Here is a 25472-nt window from a genome sequence, read left to right as displayed (position 1 = left end):
ACATACATACATACAGTAGCTGTAAAAACCATGGCAGCTCAAACACAATACCAAAATTGTCTCGACGACAGGTGGACCTGAGTAATGTACTTACATATTTACATACTAGACATCTGCAGGTATTGCAAACATACCTATGTAGATATGTACACATGTATGTACGTATGCGGCAACAAAACAAAACTTAGTAAGTATGTATATTTTTTCACCGGCCCATCGTAGGAAGTTGGCTGGGCTGGAATGAAATATGTATGTTTTTGTGTGGTTTGTTGCTGGCGCGCATTCTCTTCAGTTTTCGTAAGTTGGTCGTGCTCGAAAAAATTCACGTATATACATACATTCATGCACAAAAATATATGTATGTAGACATAAGTATGTAGTTATGTACAACCCGTCTGAAAACATCTGTTTTGAATTCCGCTTTCCCTTCTCGTTCAGCCGGATTATTTTTCGAGTGTGCATATGTATTTATGTATGTCGAGTGCGTACGGCTGCAAAGATGCTGGACGAGATACATAGTTACTATCCTCTGTTTTTTTTTTTTTATTTAAATGTATGAGGTAGCGATAGTTGACGGCGAAAACAATTTGCGAGATTTCATTATGAGAGCCACATTAAAAGATACTCATAAAAAACTAACAAAGCTTGGCTCTAGAAGTGACAAGTTCGACTGGTTTACTTGGGGTCAGCGAATCATCAGTGGTAAGCAGTTAGGCGAAATACATTTGCATAAGCCGCTTTAATGTTTTTTTGTTTGATTTTTGTTTATTATAGAAAACTAGACAATGGGCACAAAATATAGCAGATTGAAAGAAAATTAATTATTTATGCTACAAAATCATCAAGTGACACAAATTTATTGTCTTGTTTATTTGCGAAAAACTACTTCACATTTGAAAACTATTCGCGTCCACATAACTGAATATTCAATTTAAGGGGTTAGGCCACTCTAGGATTTTCAAAATATCGAAATTTTTTTTTTTGCTTAAAAGATGCTTTAAACTCTTTAGAATATAAAACAAAAAGTCCTATGCGTGAAAAAAATGTTTATCTCTAATATTTCGCACTTTTGCGCGAGCGCCTCTGACGTCTCTGAACCGACTATTCAAATTTAAAGCGTGTTTATCTCAAAACGTGATTTTTCAAAACGGCAAGCAGCATAACACAAACAATTTTTAATATTTTCACTTGTAATTGTACAAGGATCTTTAGAACATTATTCCGCACTGAAATACGTACGGATTTTTTTATTAATTAATTAGAAAAATTTTTATAAACAATTAACGGTTCCATTTTAGACGAAAAATTCTACTTTTGACTTCAAACATCTGCAAAATACACAAATTTCAATATTTCTAAAATCCCGTACGTATTTCTACAGCTATACTCACGTCGATTGAGAAGAATGTTTTTAATTTGGTTTAGGTGGACATTTACGTCAGTTGTACTGCTTGCCGTGAAGTGCCTTTTTCGCAGGGCGCGTTCAGAGATTCACTCCAAAGGCGCCATTTTGTAATATTTTTCAATAAAAATATTTGTAATTACACTTAAATACATGCTTAATAATATACTTAAAAAGTTTTTTCCTGGCACCTTTCTTTCAATGTAAAAAAAATCCTTAAAAAACTGCTTTTTTACAGTAGCTAGAGTGGCGTAACCCCTTAATAGACACAAATGACGAATCATCAGCCTCATTACAGCAGGTGCTCGCGCACTCGTCAGGACTTACTAGTGGCAGGCGTAACTAGTGTGAGTGGAACAGGTTTCGTGCAACAGACTACATAGAATGACACGTTTCCATGCCGTGGCAGCAATAAACTTTTCCAATTCAACTTTCTTAAAGTTATGGAAAGTGAGTAAACTTTTTTGTAATTGTCGCCAGGCGCGCACTGCTACCTAACCTCTCTATTAAGGCGGAAAGTTGGGGGAATACATTTCGATATATGCGAGGGCGGTTCAATAGGTACCCGTGTTTGATGACAGAGGGCGTTCCTGAGGGAAGTTGGAGTTAGCATCGTGTGTTGCCATCTATAAAGCAACGACAAAACAAATTTTAGACTGATTCACAGGTTAGTTTGGATTTGGCAGCTATTCGAGTAATTCGCTTTTTGTTTTTGGATAGGAAAAAATGCGAGGAGATAAAAGCAAAGTTAGATGCTGTCCATGGGTACGCTTCGCCATCTATAACCAGAGTCAGATATTGGTTCAGCGGTGGTGAATTTAAACGTGGGCGAACAACCGTTTTTGATGAGGAGCGACCGGGACGCACCGAGGAAATCATTCAAAAAGTCCACCACATGATTCTCGCTGATCGACGAAGGAAAGTGCGTCAAGTAACAGAGGCCATGGGTGTGTCGAGCGGAACGGTAATTAATATTTTACATGATAAGTTGGCGATGGAAAACAGATGGAAACAGATGCGGCTGTTAACTTCGAAGCAGTATTCGGAGCAATTTGATCAAGATCCGAAGGAATTCTTGCGTCGAGTTGTCACCCTTGATGAAACCTGGATTCATCATTCCATACCAGATAACTAAACAACAGTTGAAATAATGGATTTCTCCCAGGGAGTCTGCTCCAAAGAAGGCTAAGACAGTCCCATCGGCCGCAGAGGTCATGGCGACGATTTGTTGGGATGCGAACGGCGTCATTGGTTTCTGTAACAATTTGATTTCGGAGACAGTAAGTTGTTAACCTAAGGTTCCAATCCTCGCGATGGGATTACCACCTTGAATTTAGCTTGCGAGTTCAGCTATTTGTTGGTAGCCGCTCGTTACGAGTAAGACGCTGGTTTCAGCCGCTTAATATAAGACAGACGCTGCTTGCTTTCTGGTTTTGACCCGCGAGTGGTATTTTATTTCCCACCTGCCCTGCATATCTGCCGCGTCCGATGGGAGACTAGAAACTCCACACGGCCCTATGCTCCGCAACGGAGACGAAGGAATGATGATGATGATGATGATGATGAACGGCGGGAAATGTAGTTCAAACGAGAAAGTCAGCGCATCGGGAAAGTATTCTGGAGGTTGCTGTGAAGCCGTGGGCAGACAAATATTTCGGTGGCAGACCATGGGCGTTTCAATAGGACTCGGCATCGTCTCACAAAGCTCGAGTGAACCAAGAATGGCTAAAAATCAACATTCCCAGCATCATAACGTCCACACAATGGCTCTCAAATTCACCAGACACGAATCCGATAGATTATTCTCTTTGGGCCATTTTGGAGAGCAAAGTCCGAACTAAAAGATTCATCAGTCTCGAGGCGCTGGAAAAACCCATTGTCCGCGAGTGGGCCAAAATATCTGCAAATCACATTCGGGCAGATTGCGATTCGTGTCTGGACCGTCTCAAGGCCATAGTCAAGGCAAAAGGTGGTCATATAGAGCAAAAGTAAATTGATTCTTAATTTTGTATTATTTTCACACATTTTTTATTTTGAATTGAATAAAAGTATTTTCAAAACTAAATGCATGGCCTTTTTAATTGGTTACACTTCGAGTGCCGGACCCTGTAGCTCTCTTATTTGGTTTATCATTTATATGATTTCTTCGTATATTGATTATAAGATGGTAAACCTTCTTTCTTGCGCACTTTTTGGATGTAACCTTTCGAGCTACAGACCTGTTTTGCAGCATCTCGAAATGTAAAGCAAGGTTTTTTCGAAATAATGACACCACATTGAGTTGAGTACTTCCATTGCAAATGTCCAGCTTTAACTAAAATCAGAGCAGGTTGTCTAGCTAAATACTTTTTCAATTCTCTTATAGAACTGGGATGGGGATGCGACCAATCCTGCACCTCACTAGAGCCACAAAATGGATCCACGAAGAAAAATAAATAAGGTTCCCGTGACGCACAGTGATATCACAACGGACCTGAAACGGTTAAGTGAGTTGGTCGTACAAACCGACTACCACCATAAGCTACCTAACCTAGTCTATCAATTTTCTTCCTACTATTTATTTGCAAATTCTTAATACAGAATGTTAGCGATCACAGTAATAAATTGCTCATAAATTTTAAAACAAATTCTTTCTTCTTTTAGACATTTAACAAAACTATAAAATATTAGATATAATATTATGGTGATTGTCTCTGTTTTGGGCTGCTACAACCAACTGCCTAATAGTCCTTAATCCTGTCCACTCTCTTATGTTACGTAGCCAGGACATTTGCTTCCTTCCCATTCCTCCTTTGCTTTCGATTTTACCTTGCACAACCAGTTACAACAACTCATATTTAGGACCACGCATAATATGACCAAAATATGCGGTTTTGCGGTGCTTTATCGTTAATAACAACTCTCTATCCTTTCCAGGTTTCGTTAAGACTTCTTTGTTACTAACTTTGCTTGTTCACGATATTTTCATCAAACGCCTCTAATCTATTCATAGTCGTAACCTTTAGTGTCCATGCCTCCACACCGTACAACAAAACATAATTTTATGTTCAAGCTTTTATTGGAAAGAGTTTTCCTGTAATTAAAGACAACTTCCCTCACTGCTTCAATCCAACAGCAAATTTTTCTGTCATTTGTCTATGTTTCGCTAAGCCAACATCCTCTATGTAGGTACTTAAATGGGGATACTCTTTAGATCGGATTGTCATATACATAAATGTTTGAATTGGTGATTTGTTAAGAGCTTTTTGAAACAATCATGAAATTTATTTTTTGGATGTTAGTACTTAGGCCGTACTGCAGATTATTTCCGCTGACTTCTTCTTTGTCAGCCAATATTGTGGTGTTATTGGCAAATCGTATGTTATTTATTATTTCGCCGTTGACTTTTATTCCTAAGTTGACTGATGCCAAACCTTCTTCAAATCTATAGCCCGAGTACAAGTTGAAGAGCATTGGTGATAGAGCACATCTTTGGCGAACTCCTCTTTTGATCGAAACATCACTCGTCACATCATTTTGTAGTCTCACGTTCGCAGTTTGGCCCCAATACAAGTTGGAAATGCACCTTATTTCTTTTTCATTAATGTCCATTTGCCTTAAAATGTCAAATAGTTTTGTGTGCAGTACCTTATCAAAAGCCATTTCATAGTCAGTGAAGCATATAAAAATATCTTTCTGGACGTCTTTACAGTTTTGTATTAGAACTTGAAGGCTGAACAAAGCTTCACGCGTTCCCATAGCTTGTTTGAATCCAAATCGTGTATGACCCATTGATTGTTCGCATTTTGTAAAAATGGTTGTGAAGGATCTGAAGGAATATTTTCAAGCCATGTCTCATTAAACTAATGAGTCGACAATCATCGCATTTGTTAGCTCTGGATATTTTAGGCAACGGCACGAAGGTCGACTGCAGCCACTCCTTTAAATATACATCATAATCGTAGATTTTGTGAAACATTTTAAACATAATTCCTATACGAGGGGTGCCTTTTATATGTCGGGATTAGAGAACAAAAACAAATTTTAATCATCGAAAATCACTTTATTGTTTTTCAAAATATTATCCATGAAGATCTATACACTTTTGAATGCGTTTGAACTAATTGTCGAAGCACTTTTGCCACTCTGAATGAGGTACCTCCAAAACATGCATTCTGAATGCCGCAACCGCTTCTTCAGATGTCGAAAAACGTTGACCTCTCAGTTTGTTTTTTACGTACGGGAATAAAAAGAAGTCATTCGGTGCCAAGTCAGGGCTATACGGCGGATGACCCATTAATTCGATGTTTTGGGTGCTCAAAAATGCAGTTGTTTGAGCCGATGTGTGAGAGCCCGCACTGTCCTGGTGAAGAGTGATCCGTCTTTGGCGATTGGTTTTCCTAATTTCTTGGAAGACAACTGGCAAACAAACGGTTGTGTACCACTCAGAATTTACTGTTCTGCGTTGTTCTAGTGGTACGGTTGCGACATGGCCAGTTTTTCCGAAAAAACACGCGACCATTTGCCTGGAAGTGCTTCGTGCGCGAACAACTTTTGTTGGATTTGGCTCATCTTGAAACACCCATACAGTCGACTGCTGTTTACTTTCGGGTTCATACGCGTTAATCCATGATTCATCACCTGTCACGATGTCATAGACGTGTTTCGAAGCCCCGCGATTGTATTTTTTGAGCATTTCCTTCGACCAATCGACACGAGCCTTTTTTTGAGGGATTGACAAATTGTGTGAGATCCAACGCGAACAAATTTTTTTGACAGTCAAATGTTTATGCAATATTGAATGTATGCTGGCCCCACTAATGCCTAAGATTGTCTCAATCTCACGATAAGTCACATGACGATCTTGCAATATCAGTTCGCGCACAGCATCAATGGTTTTCGGAACAACAACTGATTTTGGACGACCTTCACGAAATTCGTCTTGGATTGAACTACGACCACGATTGAATTCACCATACCATCGATAAACACTGGTCCTTGATGGAGCTTCATCGCCAAAATATGAATTAAGTTCATCAATGCAATGTTGCTGAGTTAATCCACGTCGAAAGTTGTAAAAAATAATCGCACGAAAATGTTCATGATTTCATTCCATTTTCGGACCGAGATGAATCTTTTAAGTTACTGTAAACAACACAAATAGCGCGAGTATTTGAAAACGTTCTGAGTACGTAAAAGTCAAAAAATGTCAAACTTTGCGATACAGCTGTCAGTTGCCAGATTGCAACACCAGGGTTGCCAAATCCCGACATATACAAGGCACCCCTCGTATTTTCTTCATCTAAAAGTTTACATCATATAATTCAGCTGCAATTTCATACGGTCCTACGGATTTTTTATTTTTTGCAGAATTTATTGCTTTTAACACCTCTTCTTTTGTTAATTTTTGTCCCGACAATAAATCATTTTTAATGTTCAAATCGAAGTCTTGCCTGGATTAATCATTAAATAAGCCCTTCACATATTTTAACCAAAGTAAATTACTAATTTTTTAATGAAGAAAAATTACTGCTTTTTTTAATGGAAATAAAATGGCTCATGAGCTTGCCAGGAAGGCGACTGAATTGACCTCAGAGATATCCTACCCGGTCATCGGCATCTCCCTGACTCCTGTTAAAGGGGAACTACACAAATTATTTCTCAGGAAAGCGCAGAAAAGATGGAGCTCCATTTCTTCTTGTGCTATTTCGAAAACCCTTTGGTTCCAGTACAATATACGGAGGACTCAGAAAGATCTTTGGACTCCTCGCCATCTAATTTCCAAACTCGTAGCTGTGTTTACCGGCCACTGAACGATCGGCAAACACGCGGAAAAGCTAGGGTTACCATTTAACCCTCATTGCAGAAGAAGGAGACTGTTGAGCACTTTCTCTGTAAATGTCCGGGTTCGGCAGCTATATGACTAAGGACACTGGGTGGTCCTTTCTTCGATAGCTTGCGGCAGTGCGCCAACCCAAATCCCATCAATCTTCTCCATTATGGCTGTAGATATCTGCCACTTGGATCAAAACCGCGCTTTAGTGCTACTTGAGGAGTGCCAGACTGGCACTTCAACCATTTCACCTACCTACCTTAAATTAAAATACTTTTTATTTACACACAATTTCATGAAACTCCTCGTACAATTTGTATCGACGAAAGAGTTAATACTTTTTGCTGCTATATTTTTTAACGCAACTGTATGTGCAAGTACAACAATCACGTGTACGTAAGTATGCATGTGTCCCACATGGGCATGATTCATGACTTATGTCAAGCTGCCACAATGGCAATATACTCGTATACATACACACACACCCACATTCATATATGTACTTACACGAGTACTTTACACATGCATACATATGTAATATTTACTAATATTTATTATGTTCAGTGGAGTGACGCGTGCGAAGTGAACCATCGCATTTCAATAAAATGTCGACAAATTTAAATTGAGGCATGAAAGAGGCGTCCCACGGACCAGTATCGGCGAAAGAATAATTGAAGCTAGCGGAACAAGGGTATTAAATTTTGAAAGCACAAAGCATTTACAGGAAAAACCCAAATTCTGTAAAATCGAGCAGAACGGAGTCTACTTATCGTGGATGTTTATATTCAAAATGATAAGAGACAAAGCTTCGTGCAAACGCTTGATGCAAACTGCTGAATTATTAGTCTGGATTAAGTTTGTGTGCACAATTTAAGCGTTTACTTAGTTGAAAATGAGTTGAAATTTAGTACGTTGGCGGCAAAACTGCTCGGTCAATGCTCGAAATGAGCTTGTTTTGTTAAGCCATTGGCTCTTGTTTGTATTTGTTTGTTTGGTTGGGCGGTGACACTGGGTGGCAGACACTTATCAACCAACCATTTAAAATTCTTATCATTCAATTTAAACGAATGTTTACAAAAAAGATAAATTTATTTTTTTTTCTGTCAATTTAGTGCAAGTGTCTTAGTCACTGGCTTTTATGACTCTTACATATATTCGTGAGCATGAAGAAGAATAGGGAATAAAATGGAAATATAAGCAGGTACATATTCGGCTGTGAGGAATTCGATAAGAAATAATACATTTACTAAAGGAAGATGGAAATTGAAACAGCCGTAAAATTGTTTGATAAAATTTGCTGACGGAAAAATAACAATAATAATTACTGCGAGCGTCAAGAAACGCAAAGAAATCAGTTTCTCTTACTTAGTTATTAGTTGGTTAATAGTTAAAATTAAAAAAGTAACCGAGATTTAATAGTTTTTGAATAAGAGTCCAATTCCGGTGAGACTCAGAGATATAGGAAGCTGGACAACAAGGTCGTACGGTAACAGCAAAATCCTCCTACAGCAAGCCTCACTGCTCAAAAACAAATTAGACTACACAGTCCCCGACCTTAACTTCAAGAAAGACTTTACGGTACGTTTTCCAGCGAGAGCCGAATGGACGAAAGGAAAAGTGATTGGTACATTCGACATTGATATGTACACTGATGGTTCCAAGATGAACTGTGGTGTTGGAGCTGTCCTCTGTTCGGAGCCGCTCAACATATCGAAATCAATCCGACTTTCTGACTATGCCGGTGAATTCCAGGCAGAACTACTAGCAATCAGAGAAGCATGCAAATCACTAAAACTCGACAAGGAAATTGGTGCTAGAGTAGCTATCTTTTCAGACAGTCAAGCAGCTATTAAAGCCTTAGATTCCAATTCCATGTCATCCAAGTTAGTATTACAGTGCAGAAAGGAACTGACCAAGCAGCGTCACTGCTTTCAAATTACTCTGATATGGGTTTCTGGTCATAGAAACATAGAGGGTAATGAGATGGCAGATGAGCTAACAAGAAAAAGTTCGGCATTAGAAATAACAGAGGCGGTGGCGGTTGCTACCCCTTTTAACGCAATCCATCCAAACATCCATTGCTTCGCATTACTATGCTTTAGAAGAAAGAAGGTGACAGCAAATAAATACGTGTATTACTACAAGAAAAATATGGCCGTCGTACAACATCCAGAGGACTAATTATCTGTTAGAATGCTCGTACAACCGCAACCCTTACATGGCACTGGAAAGTAGGGGATCACGCAGCCAGACTTAATCTCCAGCAAATTTATGAAATCTCAAACATAGAGATAAAAAGTTTGCTGTTATACACGAAATGGACCTAATTTAAAAAAAAACAAGACATCAACAAGAAGTTCTCTTGTGAACAGTGGTAGTAAAACGGTGCTAATCGCTAATTACAAATATTTCAGCAAGAATACTCAGCCATTACAACAACAACAACAACAATCCAATTCAATATAACATACAGGCAGAAAAGTCCCGTGTCTAACACATAAACGGCACTAATTTCATTTTAATTCACCTCTTTTTCAGTTAGTACTACCTTAAAAAGACAACTGTTAAAAGTTCATGATATTCTATTCATTAGGATGTGAGTTATTGCGCTAAGAGTGAAGCTAATTTTCTTATTTTTGAAAGAATGGAGCAAAAAGAGTTTCGTGTTTTAATTTTACACTGCTTCTTGATGGAGAAAAATATCGTTCAAGCCAAGCAATGGTAACGATGGTTTGCTACATTCCCACGACAGTCAGTTCTACGTTCCACGACAGTTGGATCTACGTAACCGGAACGACCCGTTCCCACGACAGACGGTTCTACGTAACCGGAACGACCCGGATTTATTTCCGGCCAAGGACTGCCCCTTCAGCAGCATTCCCAGTATACTATATATATGGCGATTGTTTATGCTAGGCGGTAACACCAGAAAACATAAAAAAAATTATCAAAATCGCTTTGAATGGTCGAAAAGTGAAGTTGCCTGAGTTAGCTGATATCGTAAAGATATCAAAAAAACAAGAACAAGACTTTATATTGCATGAGAATTTGACTATGAAAAAGCTTTGTTCAAAGTGGGTGACGCATTCGCTCACTGTTGACCAAAACCAAGAACGTGTTGATGATTCTGAGCAGTGATTGGCCATGTTTAAACGTAATAAATTCAAATTTTTGCATTGGTATGTGACAATCGATGGAACATGGATCCATCACTTCACTTCGGAATCAAAACGATCGTCATCTCAGTGGACAGGAACTGGTGAACCTCGTCCAAAACGCCCGAAAGCTCTAAAATCGGCTGGAAAGGTTATGGTGTAATATTATATTTATCGACTATCTTGACAAGAGAAATGCCATCCGCAGTGAATATTATATAGCTTTATTTGAGCGCTTGAAGACCACCGAATTTGTAAAGAAACGACCGGATATGGCAAAGAAAAAAGTGTCTTTCATCAAGACAAGGCACCATGTCACAAGTTAATCAAAACAATGGCAAAACCACATAAATTCAACTTCAAACTACTCCCACAACCACCATATTCGCTAGATTTGGCTTCCAGTGACTACTGGCAGTTCGCAGACCTAAAAAAGAAATGCTCGCCGGTAAGAAATTTCGCTCGAATGAAGAGATTATCGTTGAAACTGAGGCCTTTTTAAGGCAAAAGATAAATCGTTCTACAAAAGTGGTATTGAAATGTTAGAGCTGCGCTGGAATGATAGCATTGTGCTTGATGGAAAGTACGTTGATGAATAAAGCAAATTTTGAATAAAAAAAATGTTTCTTTGTTAGGGATGGGACTTCTCAGCCCACATGTTAAACATAAAACCAAAGCAACAGAAAATAAGAAAAATTCGAAATTTTTTTTCAAAGTAAAAGATTACGAAATTTCACGAGAGCTCAAAAAGGAATACTAAACAGTAAACACAACATAGCGGTACTTGTGTACAAAAAATAACCTTTTTAAAATTTCCACATTTGGCTAGTTTTTCTTTAGCCTTCAATGCCTAGCTCACTTGTTTCTACCCATCGATTCTAAAGGGTGGTTACATTTCAAAGGCCGATGCTGAATTTGAACCACACCGAAACGTCAACGACACCGTTGGACTTCTTCCGTTGGGGTTATTTGAAAGAAAATGTGTACGTCGATAAGCTAGCAACAATTCAAGAGCTAAAGGATGATATAATTCGGCACATTAATGGCATAGAACCTCAATTATGCCTCAGCGTCATCGAAAATTTGGACCATCGGATGGAGGTGTGCCGCCGAGGCCGCGGCGGTGATTTGTCCGATATTTTATTCTATACGTAATTGATTTATACCAATATTGTCATAATAAAGAGAAATGACAATAATTTCCTAAAAAAATTGTATTTTATTCAAAATCAACACCGGCCCGTGAAACTTAACCACCCTTTATGTATTTTTTTTTTGATATTTGGCCTCCCTTTTTTCTCTTTTGTCCTTTTTACTTGAAATAGATGAAATGAGTCAGACATCTCAGCCTGAAAGACACTAAAGTTGCAGGAAAGCCGACCCTCGAGCTTTGAGCCATTTGTGTACACATGGATGGACTCGCCTTATCTTACACCGTCCCGTTCCCAATTTTCCCTCGAGGGTAGGAGGGTAATGAACGTTGTAATGGCAAGTGTAGGTGGGAGTGCATAGGCGGCCAACTGTGCGGGAAGCTCTAAAATGCCAGGCAGGACTTTAACGTGGCCGTAGTCCGTGTTTGATCATTTACTTCAAGTGTTCAACCTTATTGCCGCATCGCGTGTGATTAGTTTTGCCTGTAAGTCTAACCAGGCCGCCGAACATAGTCTTGAATAAATGCATCGTCTGTTAAGCGATATGGCATGTTGCGCCATTCTGCTGGAAAAAATAATCTTCACACCATACCAAACCGCGACGTTAAGAACATGCAGGGGTTGCTGCTGCTCGTTGAAATGTGTCTCATCACTCATGATGAGCCTATTCGATATTCGCAGAGGTATTTTCTAAATTAAATTTCGCGTTTTTCATGGTTCAAATTGTAATATACTATATTACATTGACTATTATAAAACGCTGAGAAAAAGCAAACCGAGCAACAACTGTCAAAGTTATTCTATGTTCTCTTGTATCAAGTCGGGATGGAACACCCTGTACAATATGTACCTATGCCTCGATATCCATTCATTAATTTGCAAATGCCCACAGGTTAATTTGCTTCATTAACATTTAAGCTGTTATTATTAGCATTTGCATCGATAAATAGCTGATGTTCATTTAAGCCATTAAGAAGTAGGCGGCCATAGTAATTTACGGATCGATGTTCTAAGAAATGAAATAGGCTACAGACATGCGAAGTGTGTACATAATTGTATATTGAGTTCGGTATAGCTGCATGAGTATGTGTGCAGTAATATGCCTTTTAATACACCACTCAATGATAAGCCTAATAAAGACATGTCTCTTGAAGAGAAAGGAAAACTCAAAATCATATGGAATTAATTTAAATAAAAAATATAGCAAACAAAAAAAATGTTTGCATAGAAATTATTTCTTTAGCGTTATTATCCAATTACTATAATTTCCTGTTTGTGGGAATGAAATTATTTCTATTGGAAATGTGGTTGTACTATTTAGCAGCAAAATTTAAAGATACTTCAAATTCAACGGAAACTCTTGAGAGGTGCCTTTAATCCTTTGTAATGTGTTGCCACTTTTTAAAGAAAATTGGCAACCCTCGGCTGTTAAGCGCCTCTGCAATTTTTTCCCCAAATCTGTTCACCTGCATCTGGTGTAACCTTGTCCATATTCTAAATCTTTCCTTTGATAATTCCAGCAAACGAGCATTCAAATTTTTAACTTCAAACGAAAAATCGCATTCAAGCAAATTTCTTAAAAAACAAAAACCTAGCATTTTTATCACCTTTAATGCTCACATTTTACTAATTTACTGTATTTTTATAAATTGGTAAAATGGAAGTGGTTATTCTTTCTATATATTATTTCGAAATTTTTCTCAGACAACCAAAACACGTCGCAAGAAATTATTTTAAAAATCTACGAAATAGCGCTACGAATGAACTCAGTGATGCCATTCTACTAAATTCGAATTCGCGATGTAACCATTGATGATGCGTTTTTCGTAAAATTTACGAAAATCGTAATACGATGGGTTCAGTGAGAGGGCAGAATGAAAAATGCTGAATTTAGCCAAAATCATTTAGGCCCATTTTTTAAGAGCAAGTTGAGCTTTATTTGGTTTTAAAACTTGACTTACACTCAATGTGAAGTTTTTTTAAATCAAATGCAAATTCAGTACAGTTAAACTATTTATTGCAGTGCCTCCACCAGTGTGGCTTTACCGTTGTCTGATTATAACTTGGCTCGCTTCAGTACCATGTCCTAATAGCGATGCAAATTATCTTGAGATGTGAATTCGTCAAGGAATAGACTTAACTTTTAAGCGACCTCACAAACGTTTCGATGCATCTGATGCTACAGATCAGTGCTCCAATTTTATAACTACTAAGCATTTTTACTAAAAGAAGAAGTTGAGGTAGCCGAGAGAGTATCTGCAAGAGAAATCGACTTCTAATTCAGTAATTATTTGTTATATCCAAACCTTTCGATTATATAAGAAATCTGAGCGTCCACTGTATTCAAAATTATATAATGGCCACAAATGATTATTGTTATTGTTGTAGAAGCATAAATATTCCCCATACATCATATAAATTCGTGTCGATCTGGTAACGTAAAACCAATTACCGTGAAAACGACAACAAATAGTCGGATATGACCGATCCGTAAATTAGTAGTGTTTTTGTTTATACGAAAAAATATTGTCCTTCCCCGGTGTAGAAATTGTTCACTGTGGTACTCAATCTTGTAAGAAGGCATGTTTTTGGCCTTTTGAACGGTCGCCGTAACCGAACGGGTTACTGCTTGGTTACCATTCGGGAGTGCGTAGGTTCGAAACTTCGTACATGAAACAGCAAAATGATAGAAAAAGTTTTTTCTAATAGTGATCGTCCCTCGGCAGGCAATGACAAACCTCCGAGCGTATTTCTGACATCAAAAAGCTCCTCATACAAAAAAAAAAAAAAAAAATGTCGTTCGGAGTCGATTTAAAACTGTGGGTACCTCCATTTGTGGAACAACATCAAGACGCACGCCGTAAATAGGAGGAGGAGCTCAGCCAAACACCTAACATAATTGTATGCGACAATTAATTAATTATTTTATTTTTGGCCTACTCAGAAAAGAGCACAAAACACTGCGAATATGTCCGTCTTTCTATCCTTGTTAGGCACACGCATTTTTTTATATTGAGATTTTAAGTAGTCATCTGATTTAGCTGACTGTGTCGAAAGCCTTTTTCAGGACTAGCGCTACTAGGACAGTCCTCTTACAGGGTGGTTTCGGTTAAGCCCGCAGTTTGTCTAGGTGTTTATGGCGGTGAGTGCTGTGGTGGTTTTTGACTTCGGTTTATTAAACAATGAAAAATTTGTAACTAATAATGCGTATGTGTGTAAAAGTGTGTATGCAAAAATATCTATGGCAACATTGTGTCGATACAACCAAACATAAACCCACTCCAACCGATGTATTGTGTAAATATGTAACCAAACGAAAGCAGCCGTTTGCTCAATGATTGAGTAAGTAATCAGAACTGGTGATATCAATGATGCGAGATTTTTCTCTTCCATGTCAAGTGCTCCAAGTATTTTAGACATGGCCTTTAATTTTTTTTTTAATTGGTTTATTTGTTCCAATGGAATGCCACTGTGAATCTTTCAGGAATAACTGAACACAGTCTGAGCTGATGATAGAAAAAAAATTTGAAAGAGGTTGTTTTTAAGAATGATAGAAAAAAAATTTTCCCAAAACTTTTTTTAACAAAACAATACAATTTTTCTAAAAAATTTTTTTTCACAAACCTTTTTTAACAAAAAAAAATTAAATTTTTTTCAAAAAAATTTTGTTTAACTATATTTTATCAAAAACAAAAATTATAAAAAGATTTTTTCCACAAACATTTCTTAACAAAAAAACAATTTTTTTTTCTAATATACTAAAACTTTGTTTTAAATACATATTTTATCAACAAAAAATTTATAAAAATAAATAAAAAATTTTATAATAAATAAAAATAAGATATTTGATGTTATAATGGAATGTAACTTTCAGGGACTACTGAGCATAGTCTCAGCAAATAATAAAAAAATAACAAGAAGATTGGATTTGGGCTATTTTTTCAAAAATGACAAAAAGTATTTTTTCTTCCAAAAAATTATAATCAAAAAAATTTAATTTTTTTCCAAAAATTTTTTTTATTAAATATAAAAAAAAAATATATAAAAGTGTTAAAAATAACAGAAATTTATTAAAAAAAAAAAAAATTACAAAAAGTATTTTTTCTTCCAAAAAATTATAAACAAAATAATTAAATTTTTTCCAACATTTTTTTTTCAATAATTCAATTTTTTAATAAAAAATATTATAAAAATGTTAAAAATAAACGAAGATACAATATTTGATTTAAAAAACTCCCTTCCCACAGCCCCCAGGCCGCGCCACCACTCTCATTCGTCACTAATAATCGAATATTTGCTTAAATTTAATCTAAAAAATCTTAGTTTTTCCTATTCCCCACTATTTATAGCACACTCTAGACTTCATAATCCACATAAGCTGTTCAACTATGACCCAAATGCAAAGTTCAAAAACGGCTTGAGATAGAAAATTAATAAAAATAATTTTGCTTGATATTTTTCTGATTGGTTGTTTTGATTTTATTCAACGAGGCATAGCAACGGATGCCGGGTATTGTAATATTATGGTTATTAATAAAAAATTATTTTCTATGAAATTATTGTTTGTAATTCTTTTATATACATATCCTAAATCCCTCAAAACTACTCCTACGCGAGCTGGGCCGCGAGTTAAAGCTAGTATTGAATAAATCTCACAATTATTCAATTTTTTTCCAGTTATTTTCAATTTTTTTTCAGTTAATTTCTTATTATATTCAAGCCTGCAAATAAACCAATTTTTAGAAAAATTGAAGACCGTGTTCAAAATAATTGAATCTGTAGAATACGAAACAGTCCGCAAGTGACTACATTGTAACCACTTGCAAGGTAATATAAGGCTCGCGGACAAATTGCAAAAATAATAAAATGTGTGTACGAGTAAATACTTTTGACGCCCGGAGGTATAATTTCAAGCGCTTGAACAAAGTTGCAGTGGACAGCGGGTAACAGGTTGATGGGTAACAGGATGACGGTTGCCCGCTGTCAAAATTAAAACACATTTAAAGCAGCAAATTGCACAGAATTGTGGCGGTGACGGAATCAAAAAAATGTTCACAAGTGGTACAAGGTTTTCACACAAGGTCGAGACGATGTGAATGACGACGCTCGCTCTGAACGTCCCAGCACATCAACAACAGATGCAAATGTTGAGAAAGTGAAGAAAATTGCTATGGAGAATCGTCGAGAACCACATTTAGAAAAGTTGCTGAGGATGTCGACATATCGGTTGGCTCTTTTTCGGAGTTTTCGGCATGAAGCGTGTGCCAGCGAAGTTCGTTCCAAAACTGCTGAATTTTGACCAAAAACAAACGTTGCATGAGCACCGCTCAGGGATTGTTGAACGACGTCAACGATGATCCAGATCCAGACCCTTAAAAGGGTCATAACTGATGACGAATCATGGGTATATGTTTATGACATCGAAACCAAAGTCCAATCGTCCCAATGGAAGAGTCCAGGAGAGCCAAGACCTAAAAAACCACGCAAAGTTCGATCAAATGTCAAGGTTTTGCTCACTGTTTTCTTCAATTACCATGGCGTAGTGCGTCAGGAGTTGTCACCACAAGGTGGTACGGTAAATAAGGAGTATTACCTTGAAGTTATGCGCCGTTTGCGTGAAGCAATACAAAAAAAAACGCCCGGAATTCATGGCTTTTGCATCCTGATAATGCACCTGCTCACTCATCTTGGCTCTTGAGAGATTATCTGGCCAAAACAACACCGTCATCATCATACCTCAGCCACTGTATTCACCAGATTTTGACCCTCTGCGACTTTTTCCTGTTCCCAAGATTGAAGAGACCCGTGAAAGGACGGCGTTTTACGGCGATTAAGGAGATAAAAACCGAATCGCTGAGAGACGCTCAAGGACATACCAAAATGTGCATATCAGAACTGCTCTGAGGATTGGAAAAAACACTGGCACAAGCGTACATATTATATCTGAGGGGGACTACTTTGAAGGTGATAAAATAGAAATAAATGAATAAATAAATATTTTTTTGGGAAAAATTTAAATCCAATTTATTTTGGAACCCACCTCGTATGCATACATATGTATGTACATATGCTTGTACGCAAGCTTATAAAGATTTGTGAGCACCTACATAGATTTCCATGGCAGTGCAAAGATACACCAAGTTACTTCTATTCATTTAGATTGGCTGTTATGAACAAATACAAATATCAGGTCAGTCCATAAGTTCGTGCGTATCCGCGGAATATAACGTATATATATAACGAATATTTATATTTCCTTTGATATATTGTGGATTCAACAAGTGATTTTAATCGCGAATAGAAGCACGGGTTGTTAAAAAACAAAATGGAATCTTCGAACGCGTATAAGAGGCATATTTTGCATTTTTTTTATAAAAGTGGTAAAAATGCAACAACTGCTGCTACAGAAATAAACACTGTAGAGGATACCGTGGAGCGATATGGCCGGTATTGTTTATTATGAGCTTCTGGAACCAAACCAGACGATAACTGCTGATTATTACTCCCATCAGCTATCAAACCTGAATGAGGCACTTAAAAAACTCGTTCGTCTTTAGTGAATAGACGCAAACTTTTGTTTCACCACGACAACGCAAGACCTCATACCGCAAGACAAACATTAGGCAAGCTTAACGAGCTCGGATGGGAGCTAATGCCGCATCCACCATATTCTCCGCATATTGCACCTTGTGATTATCACCTTTTCTGTGGACTTCAATCCCATATAAGTAACAGGAACTACTCCTCAAAAGAAGCTATAAAAGGGACACCGAAGCGTATTTTGGCTCCAAGGACAAACAATTTTTTGAGCAGGGAATTAAAAATTTGCCTAAACGTTGGGAAGACATTGTAAATAATGAAGGAAAATATATTATTGATTAATAAATACTTTAAACATCGTTTTTATTAATTTTAAAACCACCTTTAAAAAACGCACGAGCTTATGGACTGACCTGATACTTACAAGCATATACATGTATCATACACACGCACACATATGTGGTACGTACTTGTTTAAGTGTTTTCATACATGAATAATTTAGTAATGTTGTTCAGTGATTTATTTAGTTGTGCAAGTTGCACAACGCATATTTTAGTGAAATGAGTATTGTACTTCCTGCAAATTTCTGCAACTACATGAAAATAATTATACGCTCATACACATAAGTATATGTGGATGCATGTACAATTGGAGATCCATCTCCCTCCATACAAAAAAAAAATTGGTACTCTTTTTTAAAGTTTATTAGGAAATATTTCCTGAGCGGAACTGATTTGAAAATACTTCAAAAAAATTGATAATAACAGCAACATTGTGCGGTACCCTAATGTAAGCACATATGCATACACACATACGAGTGTGTATATGAATATGCACCCGAAACCACCCACCTCGCCAATAGCTAGAAAAATGAATAGCGGACGAGCACTGAAAAGTAATGTAAACATTAGTTAACTGTAAATTTTAACGTGACTTCGAACACTTACTCGAGTGTTAACATTTTCCGTGCAATTCAAATATAAATTTAAATAACTACGAATTACATACATGCATATATGGATGTGTGTGGGTGTGTGCGTGTGAGTGTTAATATTTATATCGGTAGGTCCCCGTACGTACATCGTTTACAAAAATGAATTACAGCAAACTGTCGTTTCTCGCTAGAAAACTAAGCTATAAGGAAATTAAAAGCAAATAAAATCAAAGGCTTACCCAAAACCATAAAAAAAATTAAACGATGGGAAAAATGTGGCTTGATGACACTATAAGTGTTTTAAATAAGTAAACATTTGCATAGTATGCCATCAATTATCAACGTTTTGGGCGTTAGTGATTTTGCCAGATGCCTGCTTTTTTTTTGCAGACCTATCCGAATATGCACCGAGAGTGAAAAAATTAGTACATTTGCAAATATGGGCGCCAAAAGAAAGTGCGCATAAATATTGACTTGTTTTGATTTGTTATTAATTTTTTTATAAAAATATCGTTAATACTACAAACAATACCATATATTCGTCTGGTGGATTTGTCGGCCGGAGGATGCAATATGAGTCGTCGGCTAAAGTAGCTCGCGCATATCTTCGGGTCCAAAGAAGTGCAACCGTTGAAGGTGATATCCACCTTGTCAGTGTGCTTCGTCGGGTTCCACAGGGGCCTTACGGTGGACCAGAGCCTATTCACTCCAGTGGTGAAGTTGCTGGTCTTCAAGTGCCAACTCCCCAAATTGAGATCCTTTATGTGGGGATCCCCGGAAGCGGCCTGGGGTAGGTTGTAACGCATGGTTGCTAAAACGGCTGCTTCAGCTGGGAAATTGGGACATGTGTCCCGAATCCTCCCAGCAAGAATGAAGCGAGCCTCAGCGGCTGTGAGCCTCTTGTTTTCTCCTGTGATGAGGTTCAGGGGGCCATCAATAAAATGATATTATCTAAAGCCATTGGCCCTGACGGATTAAACATGTTGATGTTGAAAAAGCTGGGTCCATTGGAAGTAGGATTTCTCACAAGGGTTTTCAATCTGTTCTTGGCCATTCCCATTATCACTGATAAGTGGAAAGCAGGCAGAGTGGTCCGGCTACTGAAACCTGGGAAACCCGCCAACCAATAGGAATCTTATCGGCCGATAACTGTCTTTTTTGCAGAAGTGAAGACCCTTAAAGCCCTTCTACTCCCACTGTACACGAAACATCTGACCTCAGCCACATACCAGCAAAGCTTCCGAAGAGTGCACACTACCAACACAGCACTCACCGTCATTAACACTCAGATAAACCGCGGGCTCAACCAAAACCGCCCGTGCGAGAGGACTGTCCTAGTAGCGTTGGACCTAAAGAAGGCTTTCAAACTGTCAGCCGCACCACGCTACTAGTTGACATTATACAGTCCTGGCAGGAGTGGCTGAAGAGGTGGTCCGCAAACTATCTGAGTGGTCGGCACTCGTCAGTAATCTTTCGAGACCAAATCTCTAAACAGAGGAAAATAAGGCGAGGAGTTCGGGAGGGTGGTGTCCTTTCACCCTTATTTTTTAACTTGTATTTCTCGAAACTCCCCCAGCCACCAGAGGGAGTCTTCTTAATCTCCTATGCCGACGACTGCACGATAATGGCGTCGGGCAATAACATAGACGACCCGTGCGCCAAAGTAAACGACTACTTCGCCTGCCTTTCTCGCTTTTTCACTGTGAGGAAGCTACAACTTTCTCCACGAAGTCCACGGCGACCCTCTTCGCCATCTGGACAAAGGAGGTCAAACTGGAACTTAAGGTCAAAGTCGACGATCCACCTATACCGATTGTTAACAACCCCAAATTTTGGGAGTTACCTTTGACAGTTTGCTCTCCTTCTCTGCGCAGTGGCTGGCAGCACTTGGGGCAAAGACAAATAAATCTTGCTATCGACATTTAAGGCAATAGGCCAGCCGGTTTTAAACTATGCAGCGCCTGTCTTGTCGCCTGGAACTACTGATTTGCAGTGGACGAACAGTGTTCATACAGGCAATCAACAACAATTATCGGGAGACCCTTACCACCTTCTTAAGCTCCCGGCCCCCGCATGCCGTCAACGGAGTCCAACCACCACCCATCGCAGACGAAGAGCTCCAACTTCCTCGATTCAATTACGTTCTGGTTACTGTAGCAGGTTAAACTCCAACCTATCCAGAATTGACCCCGACATACTTGTTGATGTTGTAGCAGCATAAACATTCGCTATACATAATTAAATACGTAATTCACCTGCAATGTACATATTGACAAAAATAGCGTCGTGGACGCATATGGAATAAATAATTTGCTATCATTAGTCACAGATAAAATTTGATACAAAATTAACTCCCGAAAGTAACATTTTCTGAATTTAATTTTATTTTAAAGCTTGAGCTTGCTGATTGAAAACCCCTATGCGGCGCGCGGTATCAGCTGGCTGGCAACTTTAAAATACTTTTTTTTGAATAATTAAACGACCAACTGACTATCTGACGGCATAAAGTTGACCTATGCATTGGAACATTCAACCGACAACGACCACTAACAAGCTCTGCTGAACATTTGTTGACATGACCAAACAATCGATTTGCTTGAATACATTTGAATGGATTGTGGTGTTAAGTGAAACATATTAAATGAGCGAATGCGCACAATGCCTGCCACAAACGTGGACAGGCAGACGTTGTGTGCTGAGCAGGCGGTGGCAAGTCGGCCTTTTGTGTGTGATGTGCGGCAGATTCAAGGCATGTGCCAACAAAATAGAAGCGAGTATTTAAACATGACGACGAACATGGATTTGCCAAAGTTTCGAAGTGAATGTGATTATCGATAGACGACTATGTGTGTGTGTAGCTAGGCTGGGTATTTATCAACAGACAGGCATTTATTTGTGCCAACTAAATAATACACTCCAAACTTCAAGAAATGAATGCAAATAGAAAGAAGAAATTAATTCCAAGTAGCAGTAAGAGAAGCCACACTAAAGCCGGAAACGAGTGTCGGTCGCAAGTACGCTTGTGTTAATGAAGCAATGATGGCGGCACTATGCGAATATGTTATTACTTGTATGGATGGATATATAGCACGTGAAGCTCCTCCAATGGTACTTAACTTTCCGAAATGTTAACATTGTCTTTGTTTTTCACTTTATGGCTAATAATCCGCTTTATAGACGTGGTCATAAATTTTAAATGGCAGCCTTACTTAGCTTCGAATGGCCATAGACTGCTTCGGCTGCTTACTAGCGACATTGCCTGGAGTAAGCGTTGCTTTTATGGAAAGTGTTGAACTCTTTGGAATGTTAATGGCAGAACTAGTGTATATGCGGTCAGTATGTACATATGTATGTATCTCCTTAAGTTCACTTGTGTGAGTTGATTCTAGTTTGGAGTGTTAGGGCGTTTCAGAATCATAAGATAAGGGGTTAGGGGTAGTAAGAATTTTCAAAAAAAATTATTTTTTTTTGCATTTTTTTTAAGTATAATATCTTAAAAATATTTTGTGAAAATTTGAAGTGAATCCGAAAAATACTTTTGGAGTTATTCAACAATGAACAAAGGGTGCTCGGGCGCTCCAGAGCAGATAGCAAAACTTTAAATGCGTTTTTCTCAAAACTATGTTTTTTGAACTGGTGGTCACACTGTAACTTAAAAACCGCTTGGTAGATTTCAATAAAATTTATACTGCTTTTGAAAAACATAAAAAACTCGTACTTGAGAGAAAGATTTTTTTTTCAAAAATTTCGATTTTTTTAAACAATTAATTGTCTATTATCTTTATATATAAAAATGAATGTTTGTCTGTATGTCCTCGATGAACTCAAAAACTACTGGACCGATTATTATAAAAATTGGTATATATATGTATTTTTCCACTGAGGTTTGTAGAATATGCTCATTGCGCTACAGAGTAGCAACTTCTGCCCCGTTCAATCGATTTTTTCGAAATAAACAAAATTAATAAACTGGTTTAGAATGAATTGAATATTTGCGTACAGAGTTTTCTTTAAAGTTATTTTTCTTAAATTTATTTTAGTTGTTGGCGTAGCAACGCGCGCCGGGTACAGCTAGTCTATCAATAAAACTAATTTTTCTTGTCCGATTGATTTTAGATGAATCTCCAAGGACTTGCGATGATCACTGCAAGGTACTTCTGGAGAAACGGGCTCCACACAAACAACGATAACTTTTACAATTATTAATTTTTTTTTTGTTTTTGAAATTTTGCTAAAGTCAAGTCGGAACATGATATCTTATTGCTATGTTTTTATTTTTGTAAAATAAAGCAATTGACTAGCAAAAAAAAAAATTATTGAAAACGATCATTTTTTCGGGCCTCTGACTATCCCTAACCGGGTAATGTAAATACGGAAGTGGAATGTGTGTATGTATGTATATGTAGTTGATGCTTTGAAAAACTAGCAATAATCTTTCTTCGAGCATATTTTATTTTAGAAACGATGCACCGCTCATTTTTAATCGGATTCGAAAGTTACGCGGTGTTTTTGTTGCTTTATAGTAGCAGCACTTTTATGAAGAACTGGAAAAGAGAATCAATAAAACCGCAAATTAAAAAGAATGGTGGAGCCTTGCCAAAGAAATAAGAGGAGAATCATTTAAAGTTGGTGTAGATATTACGCCATCGTTGTTTAAAAACTATTTTCAAGACTTACTAAATCAGCCTCAATTAACAAAAGTTATTCATTATGCACCTGTATTGTATACAGATACGGTCCTTGATAAAGATGTAACAATAATCGAAGTCCAACAAGTAATTAAAAATGCTAAAACACGCAAAGCACCTGGAGAAGACAGAATACCTTATGAGCTACTAAAGGCTGCCTCAACTGAATTTATCATGGAGCTAACGAAAGTATACAACATCATCTTCTAAACCGGAAGAATCGACGAAGCATCATTTAAAACAATAGTTTTCCCAAACTTTAAAAAAGGAAATGCAAATATAGCATAACCCGATAGTTACGGGGAATATCCTTTATGAACTGTATCGCAAAAGTTTTAATGGGATTGTGGATTTCAAAGCGGCTTTCGACAGGGTACCCAGGAGGCCATTAATTTACAAACTTCGAAAGATGGGATTATCCAACAAAATAACAAATCTGATTGAAAATATATATTCGAATACGAGAACAGCATTTTGGACAGGAAGGGAAGTATCAGATTACTTTGAAACCGGTACAGGGGTAAAACAAAGTCGTCCGTTATCACCTTCGCTCTTCACATTATACCTGAATGATCTACATGACTGTTTGAAATGTGGTCTACTGATTGATGGAATAAATGTACGCCTTCTTCTATATGCTGATGATTTTGTTCTCTTAGCTGATAATTCTTATGTCATGCAATCTATGATTAAAAAACTAGAAATATATAGCCCTGAGTGGAACATGGAAGAAAATTTAATGAAATCTGAGATGATGGTTGTTGTTGTTGTAGCAGCATAAACATTCCCCATACATACATATATGGGCAATGCTGCTCATTTGACAGTCTTGGCCGAACATAAATCCGGGCCGTTTGGTTACGGAGAACCGACTGACGGGGGAACGTCGTTCTGGTTACGTAGAACCGATTGTTGGGGGAAAGCGGAATATTTTGGCCGATCATGTTGCTGCTCGAAATCCTGTCTATATTACCCAATCGAAGCAATTTTTAACTGATTGAATGAAAATAATGATCAAAATAATGTTAGTAAATTTATTCATTTATTATTTTTTTATTATTTTTTTATTTTTTTTTTACTTTTAAAAGCTTACATGATAATAAAATTAAAAGTAAACTAAGCAAACGCAGCGCTAGCAGCAGAGGCTTTTGGCTGTCTGGTGATGTACTATATGTTGAATTAGATACGACGGAGTAGTTCGGTGTCCTTCAGAAATTTGTAAATATTTTTGATGTTTTCTTCAGTGGTAGTAAATTTTAAATTCAGTTAGTAAATTTAATTAGTTCCACTCACCAAAGTTTTAAATCGTGTTTAAAAGCAAAAATAATATATTTAAAAGATTAAACCGACGATTTAATTTAAACGCGTTTAAGAATAATTTTTTCCGAATTTGAATTTCTACGAGTATGAACAGAAACTGTAGGTAGCACTTTTCAAGCCTTAAAAGGGACTGTTTTTTTGGATTAATTCCTAGCTTATACCGTGTTTGGATGAGGTACTGATAAGTAAATGGCACAGATACTATTTATTAATGAGGTAGCTTCTAAGATACAAAAAACATTTATAATTAACTCATCACTCATCAATAACTCAGCTGCGACTGTTAAGGGCTAGCAGTAATAAAGTACCAAAACTTTATTGTTACTGTTTCTTTCGCGTTTATAGCAACAATTAAGTTTGTATATTATGTTATGCATATGTGTATGTATATATACATATGTATGCATGATGGTCTGCATATTGCTTATGCATGGCGTAGTGACCAAAAGCAAACAAAATTGTTGCGGAA

The 25472-nt window shown here is 37.4% G+C and overlaps 1 protein-coding gene across 3 annotated transcripts in view; it reads right to left on the bottom strand.

The window, feature by feature from the left end:
• LOC129246065 (protein salivary glands marred) overlaps positions 1 to 25472 on the bottom strand; it is a 52506-nt gene that overhangs the window by 26279 nt on the left and 755 nt on the right. The window lies entirely within an intron of this gene.

Source organism: Anastrepha obliqua, chromosome 4 (assembly GCF_027943255.1).
Source record: "Anastrepha obliqua isolate idAnaObli1 chromosome 4, idAnaObli1_1.0, whole genome shotgun sequence".
Taxonomy (NCBI): domain Eukaryota; kingdom Metazoa; phylum Arthropoda; class Insecta; order Diptera; family Tephritidae; genus Anastrepha; species Anastrepha obliqua.
Note: the sequence above shows the minus strand (reverse complement) of the source record. Positions and strands in the feature narration are given on the sequence as shown.